The sequence below is a fragment of the Heptranchias perlo genome, unplaced genomic scaffold, assembly GCF_035084215.1.
Source record: "Heptranchias perlo isolate sHepPer1 unplaced genomic scaffold, sHepPer1.hap1 HAP1_SCAFFOLD_44, whole genome shotgun sequence".
Taxonomy (NCBI): domain Eukaryota; kingdom Metazoa; phylum Chordata; class Chondrichthyes; order Hexanchiformes; family Hexanchidae; genus Heptranchias; species Heptranchias perlo.
Genome location: NW_027139453.1, coordinates 12048446 through 12064813, shown reverse-complemented (window position 1 = coordinate 12064813; position 16368 = coordinate 12048446). Strand labels below are relative to the sequence as shown.

The following is a 16368-nucleotide window of genomic DNA, read 5'->3' as shown; positions in this document are numbered from 1 at the left end:
ATAACCAAAAACTAATAAACTAAAGTGTAACATGAGAGTCCTCGTTTATAAAAGTTAATCTTTACTTGTTTGGCAGTCATTAAAACTTACCGAGCTGTTAAAATTCCGTTTGGACTTTGTATTAACTAGAATGAGACGTGGACTTCAAGGGTTAAATAATGAAGTGAGATTTCACAAACTAGGGTTGCATTCTCTGGAATTTAGAAGATTAAGGGGTAATTTGTTCGAAGTTTTCAAGATATTAAGGTGAAATGATAGGGTAGATGGAGAGAAACTAGATCCGCTGGTTGGGGAGTCCAGCACTCGGGGTCTGAGAACAAAAAATAGAGCAAGAACTTTCAGGAGTGAAGTTATGAAACACTTCTACACGCAAAGGGTGGGAGATGTTTGGAACTCTCTTCTGCAAACGGAAGTTGATGTTCGCTCAATTGATAATTTTAAATCTGAGGTTGTTAGATTTTTGTTAACTCTGTTAATATTGGGTTTAAGGCGGGTGAATGAAGTTCAGTCAGAGATCCGCCATGATCCCAGTGAATGGCGTAACATGCTCGAGGGATCAAATGTCTTCCTCCTGTTCCGACATTGCTGGTCAATGTCATCACCCACCCCAATCTTCAGCAGGCGGCGCTGCTGATCAGCAGTGACAGATCAAAGAGAGACAGAGAAACCGGCAAGAGGAACAGAGACATAAGCAAAAAGGTTGAGAAATGGGGAGAGGGAGTGAGAGAGAAACATGAAGACATCGACATATAGTTCGGGAGAGTGAACGAGAGAGACAGAGAGGTGACAAAAGAGAGATTGAAAAAGAGAGGAGAGAGCAAGAAATAGAGAGAAGTAGGAGAGGCCGAAAGAGAGACAGACAGAGAGTGAGAGACGAGGATAGAGGGAGAGACGAGGACAGAGGGAGAGATAGCTGAGGGAAAGAGAGAGAGACGCAGAAGGAGACGGAGAAAGAGAGAGAGAGAGAGACGTATGGAGGTGGGGGGGGGGGGGGGGGAAGAGTGATAACGATGGAGAGGGTGACAGAGAGATCGTGATAGAAAGGCAGAGAATCAACAGAGTGAGAGAGAGACATAGCGAGAGAGACAGAATTATAGGACAGAGAGATGGTATGGGAGAAAGAATGAAAGACACAAACAGAGGGAGAAACAGACAGAGAGAGAGGGTGGAGGGAGGAAGAAGGAGAGGGAGAGACTGAGATGGATCAGTGAGTGTAGATGGAGGGAGACAGAGAGAGAGTGAGCGAGTAGAGACAGTGAGAGGAGGGCAGATATAGAGAGACGGGGAAAGAAAGAGATAGAGAAAGAAAGTGGAGGGTGAGTGCCTGGAAAAGAGAGAATCAGAGGGAAAGATTCAGAGGGAGAGAGTGAGAAGGAGATAAAGGGACAGAGTTACACAGTATAGGCCGAGAGACAGAGAGAGAGAGACAGAGATATGGGGATGGGACAGAGAGTGTAGTGGCACAGACTGTAGTGCACAGAGTGTAGTGGCACAGAGTGTCGTGGCAGAGAGAAAGAGAACGAGTAAAAGGGAAGCTTGAAATCGAAGGTGAGATATATAGAAAGGGAGAGAGTTAGTGACTGAGAGAGGTGGAGACTAGAGGTGGAGAGGGAGAGAGATGGAGAGTGGAGGGAGAGAGTGACAGGAGAGAGTGAAGAACGAAAGAGGATGACACAGTGCAGAGGCAGAGAGACACCGAGAGAGACAATGAGGAGGCGGGGGAGTGACAGAGAGACAGGCAGACAGACTGTGAGAATCTGAAAAATACGGACAGAGAGATAGTGGGGTTGAGGGAGAAAGAAAGAGACAGACAGATGGAGAAACAGACAGAAAGAGAAAGAAACATTGGAGACAGAGAAACGGAAGAGAAATAATGAGAGATGGGGATGAGTCAGAGACAGAGAGAGAGAGAGAGAGAAAGGGGGAGAGACATGGAGTCGAGGGTGAGAGCTAGTAAAGAGCTAGGAGAGTGCGACAGACACAGAGATAGAGGCCGTGAGAGAGAGAGGGAGAGAGGAAGTGGTGAGATAGCGAGCAGAGGGAGAGCACGAGCAGAGAGCGATGAAGGTGAGACACAGCTAGAGAGAGAGGTGGATAGGGAGCGGGACAGGAAAAGAGAGAGAGATTCCCACCGACCGATCTTCTACCAATTTCACTCAACACAATCACCCAACCTTCTCACAATATACCTCAACAAAACGTTTCACCTTCTCACCATATCCATCAACCCCACCGACCGAATTTCTCCCAACATCACTCAACCCCACCTACACATATTTACACAATATCCATCAATACCCACCTGCACACATTCTCCACATTTCACTCAAACTGCACCTAATCACCTTCTCCACGTATAACTGACACACGGCTCCCCAACTTCTCCCCAAATCTCGCACTCCCTCTTACCATCCTTCTCCCAAGATCACTCTAACCCACCGAACCACCTTCTCACAATATCTCTCAATCATAACCAACCACCTTTATTAATATTTCCCACAATCACACCTAACCAACTCCTCAACATATCCATCCACCCCACCTACCACCTTCTCCACATATTCCTCAATCCCCACCGACACACCTTCTCCCCATGTCACTCAACCACAACATCCCACCTTCACACAAAATCCCTCAATTCCAAAATACAAATCATCCCCTCATATCCCTCGATCCCAACCTACCCACATTCTCTCCTTATTCCTCAATCCCACCGACACAACTTCTCACCGTATCCCTCAAACCCCAGATACCCAAATTCTCACCATATCCCTCAGTACAACCTAACCAACTCCCAATAACACTCAAATCACAGCTACACACCTTCTCCCCATAACACTCAACCCCACCTGCCAACATTCTCACAACATCCCTCAATCCCCACCAACACACCTTCCCAACATATCCCTCAATCCCATCTACCAACTTCTCAGCTTGTCAGTCAATCCCAACTATCCACATTCCCAGATCCCTCAGTCAACATCCATGCACCTTAACCTCATATCCCTCAATCCCACCAACCCAACTTCTCAGCATAGTCCTCAATCCCCACCAAATTACCTTCCTTCCGTATCCCACAAAAGCACAATCTCAGCAGATCATTCAAACACACCCAACCACCTTCTCACTATATCCATTAATTACCACTTAACCACCCTCTCACCATATCCGTCAACCGCACCTACAAACATTCTACCCATGTCCCTCAATCCACACCGACACACCTTCTCCCCATATCACTGAACCCCACCGACTCGCATTCACAAAAATCCCTCAATTCACAACGACCTCTCATGTCCCTCAACCCCCTATTGACGTATTTCCGCCATATCCTTCAATACCCACTTAATAATGGGTGACTTTAATTTACATATATACTGGCCAAACCAAATTAGCAATATGACTTTGGAGCATTAAATTATGGAGTGTGTACGAGATGATATTTTAGACCAGTATGTTGAGGAGCTAATTTGGGAACAGGCTATCCGAGATTGGGTATTGAGCATTGAGAAGCGGTTAATTAATAACCTTGTTGTGCGGGGTGCTTTCGGGAAGAGTGACCGTAACATGCTAGAATTCTTCATTAAGATAGAAAGTGAAGTCGTTCAATCCGAAACTAGGGTACTAAATCTAAACAACGGAAACGAGGAAGGTATGAGGAGTGAGTTGGCTATGATAGATTTGGAACCTTCATTAAAAGGCATGACGGTGGATAGGCAATGGCTGACATTTAAAGAAAAATGCATGAATTGCAACAGTTATACATTCCAATCTGGCACAAAAAGAAAAAAGGAAACGAGTCCCAAACATGCCAAGCAAAAGAAATTATGGATAGGATGAGATCCAAAGAGGAGTCATATAAATTTGCCAGATAATGTAGCACGCCTGAGGATTGGGAGCTGTTTGGAATTGAGCAAAAAAGAGCCAAGAGATTGATTAAGAGGGAAAAATAGAGTCTGAGTGTGAACTTGCAAGGAACATAAAAGCGGATTGCAAGAACTTCACAAGAGGGAATATGATATTGAGATAGAGGATCAGCCATGATCATATTGAATGGTAAGGCAGGCTCGAAGGGCCGAATGGCCTACTCCTGCTCCTATTTTCTATGATTCGATGACTCGGTTGCCGAGATTTCCACTTTCTGCAGGTGGTGTCAGATCGACCGTCCATTGCACACCATGCCACATTTTCACATCGATTCCATTAAAAGTAATTGACAGAATATTATGGGCTGATTGCCTGCAATTTCCTAAAGTGCTCTCCCGGGGAGTGACGCTCCACCGCAAGTTCCACTGCCCGGATTGTGAGTCCGCTGAAGGTCGAATAAACCCCCGGTGATAACTGGGGGAGAACAAAACCCTGCACGGCCTCGGTTTCGCGCTCTCCACAGTTTGTTTGATTAGTTTCCCTTTTCGGGTCTTACACATTTTAACCATTTTAACATTTTTGTTCTTGAAATGTCTCTCATTTACTCCGCAGATATGTTTTGTCATCTCTCAATTCCTTAATATCCTGAAGTAGATTCCAGATCAGTCAACGCATGAAATTCCATCTAACTCCCGTTTGTCGCCTCCGTTCTGTCCTTTTTCCCAGTTCCACTAAAATTGTTTCACTTTGTTTTCAGTCGACACCAGAGTTATACGTGAACCGTTACCCTGTCCTTTGTCCAGATACTGACCGATCCGCTGGGTATTTTCACCTCTTCCTGTCATTGTTTCAGATTCACAATAATTACACTTGATCCATTTCTTTCCAGTTTGGTCTGTTTCTCTTCTGTTACTTTCTCTGATTCTACGCTCTGATATCTTGTTAGTTTTGTGATTTTTAAATAATCCAAACTCATCCCGTTCCCCTCCCACTTACCCGATGTTCTTGTCCACTGAAATGCCTCTCGTATGTTGACAACAAGCTGACTCCGTCCACCCCTTCTTCAACTTCCTGTTCCAGTCTGTCCCGGTAGAATTTCGTGAACTGGACCAGTTGGTAACCGTCAGACTTGATCAAGAACTCAGTGATCGCAGTGTTCGGTCTGTGAACAACAATGGAGAAAACCAAACACATTATCGACCTTCCATTCGGGCGGCGACATTTCCTCTGACACCAAACGGCTGACTCCTCCTGTGAGCCATGTTATCAAATACCTTCCGAAAACCCATATATGCCGCATGTGTTACAATCCATTGACCTATATAGTCACGTCTCAACAAGGCTGTGTACAATTTGTCAAATACGATGTCAAATGTCCACAGTTAATCCGTTCGAACCTTCCCCGAATCTGAAATGCTCACTAATTACATGTCTTTTTAAAAGGCGTATGCTGTCAGTCCCGGATCATTCTGTGTCTGTTTATAATGGGTGTACTGTCAGTCCCGGATCATTCTGTGTCTGTTTAAAATGGGTGTGCTGTCAGTCGCGGATCAGAGAGTCAAGTTGCTGTTCAGAGCCTGAACCCATAGACGGCTCGATCACACTGGAGATCACAACCAAATGAGATGAACTGGGGCATGAAAAGCTTTCAATTAATGAAACAAATACTTCAAACAGGAAGTATTGACCCTACACAGAAATACGGAGATCAGAGGAGCATGTAGCTCAGGCAAAGGATTTATGAAGGGAGATTTTAATTTTCACATAGACTGAGACACAAAGGCTATACATTTCCAGAATGCATCCAGGACAGTTTTCTGAAACAATATCATAGAACTGAGAGGTTGCACGTGTCAGGAAAGAGAGAGCAAGCTGGGGCTTTTTTCTCCAGAAAAGAGAAGACTTAGGAGTGACGTTATAGAGGTTTTTAAGATTAATTATGTGTTTAATAGGTTATACCTGAAGAAGATGTTTCCACTTGAAGGGGAGACTCGAACCAAGGGCCATTATTATCAGATCGTCACTAATAAATCGAATTGAATCGAATAATGAATTCAGTAAAAACGTCTTAAACCAGAGACTGGTGAGAATGTGAAACTCGCGCCAACGAAGTGTCGTTGAGAAGAATCGCAAAGATGCATTTAAGAGTAATCTGGATAAACAGATGAGAGAGAAAGAACATAAGAACATAAAAAATGTGAGCAGGAGTAGGCCATCCGGGCCCTCGAGCCTGCTCCACCATTCAATCAGATCATGCTTGATTTTCTACCTTAACTCCACCTTCCCGCCCGATCCCCAAATCCCTTGATTCCCCTCGAGCCCAAAATTCTATCAATTCCAGCCTTGAATATTATCAACGACTCAGTATCCACAGTCCTCTGGGTAGAGAATTCCAATAATTCACATCCCTCTGAGTGAATAAATTCCTCCTCATCTCAGTCTTTCATGGCCGACCCCTTATCTGAAGACAATTTCCCCTTGTTCTCGACTCGACAGCCAAGGGAAACAATCTCTCCGGATCTATCCTGACAAGTCCCCTCAGAATCTTATGTTCTATTTTAGATGTTTCAATGAGATGGCAGAGGAATAGATGGACATGTTGATGGGGTTAGATGGAGAAGGAGAGGCGTGGGGTGGTTTATAGCATAAGCACCGGCATGGACCTTGTGGGCTGAATGGCCTGTTTCTGAGCTGAGCAGTCCACGAAATTCGGTAATCTTAGCCTACATTCGGCCCGCCATGCTTGTGCTAGCTTTTTGAAAGTAGTGCCGAATTTAATCCTACAACCCAGCGATTTCCTCATCACCCTGCAAATTATTCCTCTTCAATGACATGTCCAATTGCCGTTTGAAAGTGCCTATAGAATGTGGTTCCACCGCTCTTTTAGGTATTGCATTCCACATAACAACAAACCTCGAGAAAAAAATATTTCTTCATTTCCCATCGAGATATATTGCCAAGTATTTTTTTATCTCACAGGGGAGCGGTAGAGAGAGAGAGAGAGAAAGTGGAGTGCGCGAGAAAGACATAGTAGAAGGTGACAGAGAGGGTACAGACAAAGAGAGCAGGAGAAAGAGGAGAGTAATGTGAGGAAGAGAGATAGAGAGAAAGTAGAAGGAGACAGATAGAGTACATACAGAGAGAGAACGAGAGACAGAGAATGAGAGAGAGTAGAAGAAGACAGAGAGGGTAAATGGATAGAGGGTAGAGAGGATGAGACAGAGACAAGAGGAAGATAAGGAGAACACAAGAAGAGAAAAAGAGACAAAAAGGGGAAGACAGATAAAGACCACGAGGAGAGTGAGAGAGAACGACAGAGGGACAGAGAGAGGAAGAGAAACAGACAGAGAGAGTAACAGGGGAGTGACAGACCGAGAGAGGGAGAGACAGGGACAGAGCGAGTGATAGAGACTGGTCAGAGAGAGAGAGTAGAGTGAGAGAGAGAAACAATCAGGATCAAAGCATCAGAGGGCGTTGGAATCACCGAGAAGGGGGGAAGTCATTGATCTTTGGGGAAGGACCAGGCTTCATCCCAGTCTCTGTTGGTAGATAACACACAGTGTGCGGCTGACGCCCACACACAGAGCATGGGAAAATGTAGAGGGAGCTTTACTCTGTATCTAAACAGTGTTGTTGCTGCCCTGAGAGTGTTTGAATGGATAGTGTACAGGGAGCTTGACTCTCTATCTAACTCGTGCTCTACCTGTCCTGGAAATATTCAATGGGACACTGTAGAGGGATCTGTGCTCTCTATCTAACCCATGCTGTACATGCATGGGAGTGTTTGATGGGACAGTGTGGAGCTAGATTTACTCTGTATCTCACCGTGCTGTACCTGCCCTGGGTGTATTTGACGGGACACTCTGGAGGGATTTTCACTCCGTATCTAATCCGTGCTGTACCTGTCCTGGGAGTGTTTGATGGGACTGTGTAGAGGGGGCTTTACTCTCTATCTTACCCGTTCTCTTTCTACTTGTGAACAGTTCAGACTGAGGTGGTTGATGTTCCTCTTGCCTCACATTCCTAAGCATTAAACACTGTGACAATGTTTTATTTTGCTCCGCCCTGTTATTATAAAACTCTTTCTGTTCACCTCCGATGGTTCTGCCTCTCGCATGGATCCGTGTTCCACCGGCAGTTGCCGCACGGGTCAGCGCTGAGTGTGGTTATTGTACCATGGGGTGGATCACTGCCAGTCCACATCGTGTGCTCCCGTAACAAGCCCAACCCACCGACTCCATCCCTCTCCCTGGACACCGTCTGATGCTGAAACAGACCATTCACAACCCTTGACGTCCAATTTGACCCTGAGCTGAGATTCCGACCTCATATTCTCTCCATCACCAAGTCCGCCTACTTCCATCTCTGTTACTCGCCCGTCTCTGCTTCTGCCTCATCTCATCTGTTGCTGAAACTCTTGTCCGTGCCTTTGTTACCGCGAAACTGGATTATTCCAATGCTCTTCTGGCCAACCTCCCATCTTCCACCCTTCATTAAATTCAGCTCATCCAAAACTCAGCTGCCCGTATCCTAATTCGCACAAAGTCCTTTTCAATCATCACCTAAATTGGCTCCCTGTCCGGCAACGCCTCGATTTTAAAATTCTCATCGTTGTGTTCAAATCCTTCCACGGCCATCGATCCCACTATCTCTGTAACCTCCCCCAAGACTTCAACCCCATCCTCCCCCACTGAGGTCTCTGCGCTCCTCACATTCTGGCCTCTTGCGCATCCCCGATTTCTTGCACTCCACCATTGGCGGCCGTGCCTTCAGCTGCCTGGTCACCAGCCTCTGGAATTCCCTCCGTAAACTATCGAGTTCACTCTCCTCCTTTATGAAGCTCCTTGAAATGCACCTTCTCACAATAACCCTCAATCCACACCTGCCCACCTTCTCCCCACATCACCAAAGCCTACCTACTCGCCTTCTCCACATATCCCTTAATCCCCAACTGAAAACATTCTCTCCCTATCGCTCAACGCGACCTACCCACCTTCCCACCATATCCCTCAATCCCCACCTACCCGTCTTCCCACGATATCCCTCAATCCCCACCTACCCACCTTCCCACCATATCCCTCAATCCCCACCTACCCGTCTTCCCACGATATCCCTCAATCCCCACCTACCCACCTTCCCACCATATCCCTCAATCCCCACCTACCCGTCTTCCCACCATATCCCTCAATCCCCACCTACCCGTCTTCCCACGATATCCCTCAATCCCCACCTACCCACCTTCCCACCATATCCCTCAATCCCCACCTACCCGTCTTCCCACGATATCCCTCAATCCCCACCTACCCACCTTCCCACCATATCCCTCAATCCCCACCTACCCGCCTTCTCCCCATATCCCTAAATCCAACCTACCCACTTTCTCCCCATATTCCTTCATCTCACCAATCCATCTTCTCTCCATATTGCTCATTCTCACCAAGCAACCTTCTCCCCTTATCCGTAATTCCCAACTACCCACCTTCTCAAGAGTTCAGAACATACTCCTCTCATTAAGGTGAGTTTGGACTCAGAATCACTCCCAAGAGTATTCCAGTTTCTGAAGGGGTATAAAGAGCTATTTTGTTCCTGATACTCAATCTTTCCCTCCAACTCTGAATCAACTCTCACACTAACCTGGTTGACTTAACTGCCCTCTGAAATATGGCCTCGGTATCAGACAGGCGCACCCAGCCCAGACGGGCCTGCAAAGTCCTTCTCACGAACGTCTGTGAACTGGTGCCAAAGTTGGGAGATCTGTCCCACGGACTCGTCAAGCAATAACATAATGGCGAGAGACTGGAAAGTACTGCAGTACAAAGGGATCTGGGGGTCCTAGTGCAAGAAAATCAAAAAGTTGGTATGCAGGTGCAGCAGGTGATCAAGAAAGCCAACGGAATGTTGGCTTTTATTGCTAGGGGGATAGAATATAAAAACAAGGAGGTATTGCTGCAGTTATATAAGGTATTGGTGAGACCGCACCTGGAATACTGCATACAGTTTTGGTCTCCATACTTAAGAAAAGACATACTTGCTCTCGAGGCAGTACAAAGAAGGTTCACTCGGTTAATCCCGGGGATGAGGGGGCGGACATATGAGGAGAGGTTGAGTAGATTGGGACTCTACTCATTGGAGTTCAGAAGAATGAGAGGCGATCTTATTGAAACATATAAGATTGTGAAGGGTCTTGATCGGGTGGATGCAGTAAGGATGTTCCCAAAGATGGGTGAAACTAGAACTAGGGGGCATAATCTTAGAATAAGTGGCTGCTCTTTCAAAACTGAGATGAGGAGAAACTTCTTCACTCAGAGGGTGGTAGGTCTGTGGAATTTGCTGCCCCAGGAAGCTGTGGAAGCTACATCATTAGATAAATTTAAAACAGAAATAGACAGTTTCCTAGAAGTAAAGGGAATTAGGGGTTATGGGGAGCGGGCAGGAAATTGGACATGAAGCTGAGTTCGGATCGGTCAATGCCCTGTGGGTGGCGGAGAGGGCCCAGGGGCTATGTGGCCGGGTCCTGCTCCGACTTCTTGTGTTCTTTAGATTTGTGGTTGGGATCAGATCAGCCATGATCTTATTGAATGGCGGAGCAGGCTCGAGGGGCCGATTGGCCTACTCCTGCTCCAATTTCTTATGTTCTTATGTTCTTATGACATAGTCATTATGAGCCGGGGCTCAGTGGGTAGCATCTGGCCTCAGAGTCAGAAGGTCGTGCGCTCGAACCCCACACACAGCAGAGACTTGAGCATCTTAATCCTGGCCGACAATTTCCTGTGCCAGTACTGTGGGAGCGCTGCACGCTCAGAGGATCAGTTCTGAGGGAATGCTGCACTGTCAGAGGAGCAGTACTGAGGAAGCGCCGCACGGTCGGAGGGTCAGTATTGAGAGAGTGTTGCACTTTCGGAGGGTCAGTAAAGAGGGAGTGCTGCACTGTCGGAGGTTCAGTACTGAGGGAGTGCTGCACTGTCGGAAGGTCAGTACTGAGGGAGTGCTGCACTGTCGGAAGGTCAGTACTGAGGGAGTGCTGCACTGTCGGAAGGTCAGTACTGAGGGAGTGCTGCACTGTCGGAAGGTCAGTACTGAGGGAGTGCTGCATTGTCGGAAGGTCAGTACTGAGGGAGTGCTGCACTGTTGGAAGGTCAGCACTGAGGGAGTGCTGCACTGTCGGAAGGTCAGTACTGAGGGAGTGCTGCATTGTCGGAAGGTCAGTACTGAGGGAGTGCTGCACTGTCGGAAGGTCAGTACTGAGGGAGTGCTGCACTGTCGGAAGGTCAGTACTGAGGGAGTGCTGCACTGTCGGAAGGTCAGTACTGAGGGAGTGCTGCATTGTCAGAAGGTCAGTACTGAGGGAGTGCTGCACTGTCGGAATGTCAGTACTGAGGGAGTGCTGCACTGTCGGAAGGTCAGTACTGAGGGAGTGCTGCACTGTCGGAAGGTCAGTACTGAGGGAGTGATGCACTGTCGGAAGGTCAGTACTGAGGGGGGGCTGTACCCTTTGAAGTGTCGTCATTTGGATGAGATGTTCAAGCGAGTGCGCTCATCTCAGTCTTTAATGGCCGACCCCTTATCTGGGGAATGGGGAATGACTATTCCCCATTGGTCTTGATTCACCAGTCAGTGTAATCACCATGTATCCTGTCTAGTCCCTCAGAATACCATATGTTTCTATGAGATGAGAAAGGAATAGGATATGTTGATGGGGTTAGATGAAGAAGGGTGGTCTTTTGCTCGTGTGGAACATAAACCACGGCATGTATCTATTGTGCCGAATGGCCTGTTTCTCAGCTGTGCAAATCTAAGTATTTCTGGAATCTTAGCATACATTGGGCCCGTCATGCCTGTGCTGGCTCTTTGAAAGAACACACTGGAGATCACAACCCACTGAGGGGAACTGGGACATGAAAAGCTTTCAATTAATGAAACAAATACTTCAAACAGGAAGTATTGAACCCATACAGAAATACGGAGATCAGAGGAGCCTGTAGCTCAGGCAAAGCAGTTATGAACGGAGATTTTAATTTTCCCATTGAATGCGTTATAATGGCAATACATTTCCCGAGTGCATCACGGACAGTTTACTGAAACAATATCATGGAACGGGGAGGATATAACTATCATGAAAGAGAGAACAAGCTGGATGTCTTTTCTCTTGAAAAGAGAAGACTGAGGAGTGACCTGATAGAAGTCTTTAAGTTTAATGACGGGTTTGATACGGTAGACGGAGAGAAGATGATTCCACCCGCGGGTGAGAGCAGAACTCGGGGTTAAAAATCGAAGCTAGTCAATGATAAATCCAATATTAACTCAGGAGAAACTCGTTTACCCAGGGAGTGGTGAGAGTGAGCAACTCGCTACCACAAGTGAGTTGAGGCGACGAGCAACGATGCTGTTAAGATTAAGCTAGATAAACACACGAGGGATGAGGGAATAGAAAGATATGTTGATTGGGTCATGATGAAGCAGGGTGAAAGGAGGACCATGTGGAGCAGAAGACAACGGCATGGACTCTTTGGGACGAATGTCTGAACGGTGTATGTTGGGGGTAAGATAAAGAGAGACGGAGAGAGCAAAGGGAGAAAGAGAGAGTAGAGGGAGAAAGAGAGCACGATAGAGACAGAGAGAGACATAAAGAGAAAGACAAAGAGTTCGAGGAACTGAAAATCGAGAAACAGAGGAGGGATAAGTAAATAGAGACCGGAGGAGATGTTTTGGAAATGCCTCTGAGCTGTTGGCAGCAAAAAAATAGCCACTTGTTGCTGCTTCAATGGATTTTTTCCAGGAAGAATGTTGACAATAACAGCAATTTGTATTTTAACACCAATCGGACTGAGAAACTGGAGCAGAGCATCGAAGAAAGGGAGAATGAACGAGAATGGGGGAAGGCAGTGATCTCAGGAAAAGGCCCAGGCTCCATCCCGGTGTCCGTTAGTAGATATCACCCGGAGTGGGATTGAGACCCACACACAGAGCATGGGAGAGTGCAGAGGGACTTTTACTCTGTATCTAACCTGTTTTGTAACTGGCCTCGGAGTGTTTGATGGGACAGTGTAGAGGGAGCTTCCCTCTGTTTCTAACCCTGTACCTGAACTGGGACTGTTTGACGGGACAGTGTAGATGCAGCTTTACTCTGTTTCTAACCCCTATTTCACCTACCCTGGGAGTGTTTGTTGTGACATTTTAGAGGGAGCTTTACTCTATATCTGACCCATTTTATTCCTGTCCTTGGAACAGTTTAAACGAGGGTGGTTGGTATTTCCCATGCCTCATGTTGCAAAGCATTAAGTCCGTGACTGTATTTCTGTTGGTGAGCCCTGTTATTACAAAAATCTTGCTGTTCACACCGGAAGGTTCTGTTTTTCACTGGTGTTCGGTTCCTCGAGCAATTCCTTCACAGGTCAGTGTTGAGTGTGGCAATTGTATCATGGTCGGGGGTGGGGGGGGGGGGCATCATTCCCAGGGCCCACCATCGTGCAGACACAGAGAGAGTAGATCGTTGTCCATTCAATGAGAGATCAAAACACAGTCCAGACACTGAGAGAGGAGATCAGTCCAGACATTGAGAGAGGAGATCACAGTCCAGACACTGAGAGAGGAGATCACAGTCCAGACACTGATAGTGGTGATCACAGTCCAGACACTGAGAGAGGAGATCACAGTCCAGACACTGAGAGTGGTGATCACAGTCCAGACACTGAGAGAGGAGATCACAGCCCAGAATCTGAGAGATGTGTTCACAATCCAAGCACTGAGAGAGGAGATCACAGCCCAGAATCTGAGAGATGTGTTCACAATCCAAGCACTGAGAGAGGAGATCACAGTCCAGAATCTGAGAGATGTGTTCACAATCCAAGCACTGAGAGAGGAGATCACAGTCCAGAATCTGAGAGATGTGCTCACAATCCAAGCACTGAGAGAGGAGATCACAGTCCAGACACGGAGAGAGGCGATCTCAGTCCGGTCAGTGAGAGAGGAGATCAGAGTCCCAACACTGAGAGAGGTGATCACAGTCCAATTGCTGAGAGGGTATTGCAGTCCAGACACTGAGAGAGATCAAAGTCCAGACACTGAGAGAGGAGATCACATTCCAGCCATGAGAGAGGTGATGACAGTCCATAAAGTGAGCGTTTCAAGAGCAAAATTTTAAAAAGAACAGACACACAAGGGTTATAATCTCTGGATTATTACCTAAGCCACGTGCAAATAGTCGTAGGGATAAGCAGATTAGGGAGGAGAACACATGGATGAAGGAGTGGTGTGGGAAGGAGAGGTTCCACTTCGTGGGACACTGGCACCTGTACTCGGACACGATGGAATTGTACCGTTGGGACCGGCTCCACGTGACCCGGGCTGGCACCAGGGTTCCAGCGTTAAGAATAAATACGGCTTTAAATTTGTAATTGGGTCTAGAGCTCAGTTGGAAAAGTAATATAAATAACAATTCTGGAACAAAAAGGAAGAGCGTAGAATGATAGTCAGAAATTATGCTTTCAGCACTACATGTAAAGGAAAAACTGAAAGATGAAAAGTAATTAAATCTGGAGAGAGAAATAAGGAATGTGTGTGTTACAATACTGATTGATGAAAAGTAATTCAATCTGGAGAGAGAAATAAGGAATGTGTGAGAAATACAATATTACAATATGGGCAGGGTGTGTGGCCCAAATAAGCGTTCTTTATACAAACGCATGAAGTATAAGCAACAAATTGAATGAAATGTGGGCACAAATTCAACCTACAGGGTACGAAATGGTAGCCATTAGTGAGGCATGGCTGTACAACAGTCAGGAATGGGAACTGAATATACCAGGTTATAAGGTCTATAGGAAGGATAGGAGAACTGGTAGAGGGGGAGGAGTATAGTGAGTGATTAAGGATGAAATTTATTCATTGATAAGAGATGATATAACGAGAGGTAGGCAGTCAGTGGGAACTTTATGCGTAGAATTAGGAAATAGAAAACGATTTAATCCCAAAGTGGGAGTTGTGTATAGAACCCCTGTAGCAGCTGTGAAGCGGCAGAATGTATAAATGGGGAGATTAGACAAGCATGTAGCAAAGGCAGAGTGGTTTATATGGGGATCGATTTTAACTTTCATATAGATTGGGATAAACAGACGAGCTCATGTCAGAAAGGTAACGAATTTCTTGAGTATGTACAGGAAAACTTTCTGCAACAATATGACCGAGGAGAAACAAGGAGGCAGGCCACAGTAGAATTAATAATGAGCAATGGGCCAGATTTAATGAACAGCCTAACGGTGTACGAACATTGATCTAAATTGGAAAACTGTACATGTCACTCCACTATTTAAGAAAGGTGATAGAAGGAAACCAGGGAATTATAGACCAGTTCGCCAAACATCTGTTTTCGAGAAATTACTCGAGTCTCTAATTAAGGATAGTGACTGAACACATTGAAAATTTTCAGCTGATCGAAAGAGCCAGCATAGATTTTGTTTCAAAGAGGTGACTAAAGTAGTGGACAGGGGAATGTCTATGGAATTTGTTTCTATGGACTTCCAAAAGGCATTCGATAAAGTCCCTCAGAAGAGACTGTTAGCTAAAGTTGAAGCTGATGGAATTGAGGGAAAATGATTGACCTGGTTAGGAAATTGGCAGAGCGGCAGGAGACATTGGGCCTGAAGTCGCTGCGAGCGGCGAGGCAACACTCACTGCAGCTCATGCGAATTAAATTAACAAAAATACTGACTCTAGGCTCTGTGGCGATGAATTGCTTGAATTTGAACTTTACAAAAATTGTGCTCTATCAACCCAGCCTCTGAGCAGCGTGATTTGCCGCGTAGCTGGAAAGGTGTGTGAGGAGAAGACACGAACACAAATTCGGTAAGGACGAGACGTTCCGCCCACAGAATTAGGCTGCATTGCTCAAACAATCAAGCAGACTTCATTCCTTTAAAGTTTGCATTCTGTATGGTATTGTAATTTTTTTCTAAAATCGAAAACCAACGAAATAATTGAATTAAATTAATGAGACAGAAGGAAAACGTTTAAAAATTAATATTGTAATTTTCATTCTTCTTCAACCACCAAAAAACTAATACAATAAGGAGTGATATGAGAGTCCTCGTTTATAAAAGTTCATCTTTACTTGATTGGCAGTAATTAAAACTTACCGAGCTGTTAAAACTCATTTTGGACTTTGTATTTGCTGGAATGATACCTGGACATCAAGGGTTAAATAATGATGATAGATTACACAAACTAGGGTTGCATTCTCTGGAATTTGCAAGATTAAGGGTTGATTTGTTCGAATTTTTCAAGCTATTAAGGGGAACTGATAGGGAAGGCAGCGAGAAACTATGTCCGCTGGTTGGGGAGTCCAGGACTATGGGTCTCAGCCTAAAAATTAGAGCCAGAACTTTCAGGAGTGAAGTTATGAAACACTTCTACACGCAAAGGGTGGGAGATATTTGGAACTCTCTTCTGCAAACGGAAGTTGGTGTTAGCTCAATTGTTAATTATAATTCTGAGGTTGATAGATTT

The 16368-nt window shown here is 45.8% G+C and overlaps 1 long non-coding RNA gene across 10 annotated transcripts in view; it reads right to left on the bottom strand.

Annotated features, from left to right (window-relative positions):
* LOC137312965 (uncharacterized) overlaps positions 1–16368 on the bottom strand; it is a 131515-nt gene that overhangs the window by 59713 nt on the left and 55434 nt on the right. For 9 of the 10 annotated variants that reach the window (XR_010960979.1, XR_010960973.1, XR_010960972.1 and 6 more), the window contains one exon: positions 4864–5029. The exons of the other annotated variant lie outside the window; for it this stretch is intronic. This is a non-coding gene — a long non-coding RNA (uncharacterized lncRNA). The remainder of the gene's footprint in view (positions 1–4863; positions 5030–16368) is intronic. 10 annotated transcript variants of the gene reach the window in all.